Here is a 332-nt window from a genome sequence, read left to right on the forward strand (position 1 = left end):
CCCGAGAGTTATTGAAATATAGGTATAATAAATAAATTTTTTATTAGTGCGACAAACAGTAATACGAGAAAGACAATATTTTTTGGTTAGTACAGTTTAAAAGTCAGCTGCCTGCTAAGTCGTGAATATTTCTATACTTCTTTTATGTCGTTCTGAGATGATTATCTGTTATTGTGTAAAGAATGCCTCTTAATTTCTCCTCGATTTTCGATCTCCCGCATGCTTGCGATATGTTTTGCAAGAATTGCAAGAATATCATTGCAGTAGATGTTTCATAGTTCCGAGAGGTCCGACAACGCAACTTTCCGCGAGAGAGAGAGAGAGAGAGAGAG

This window comes from Wasmannia auropunctata, unplaced genomic scaffold, assembly GCF_000956235.1.
Source record: "Wasmannia auropunctata unplaced genomic scaffold, wasmannia.A_1.0 LD334508.1, whole genome shotgun sequence".
NCBI classification, from domain to species: domain Eukaryota; kingdom Metazoa; phylum Arthropoda; class Insecta; order Hymenoptera; family Formicidae; genus Wasmannia; species Wasmannia auropunctata.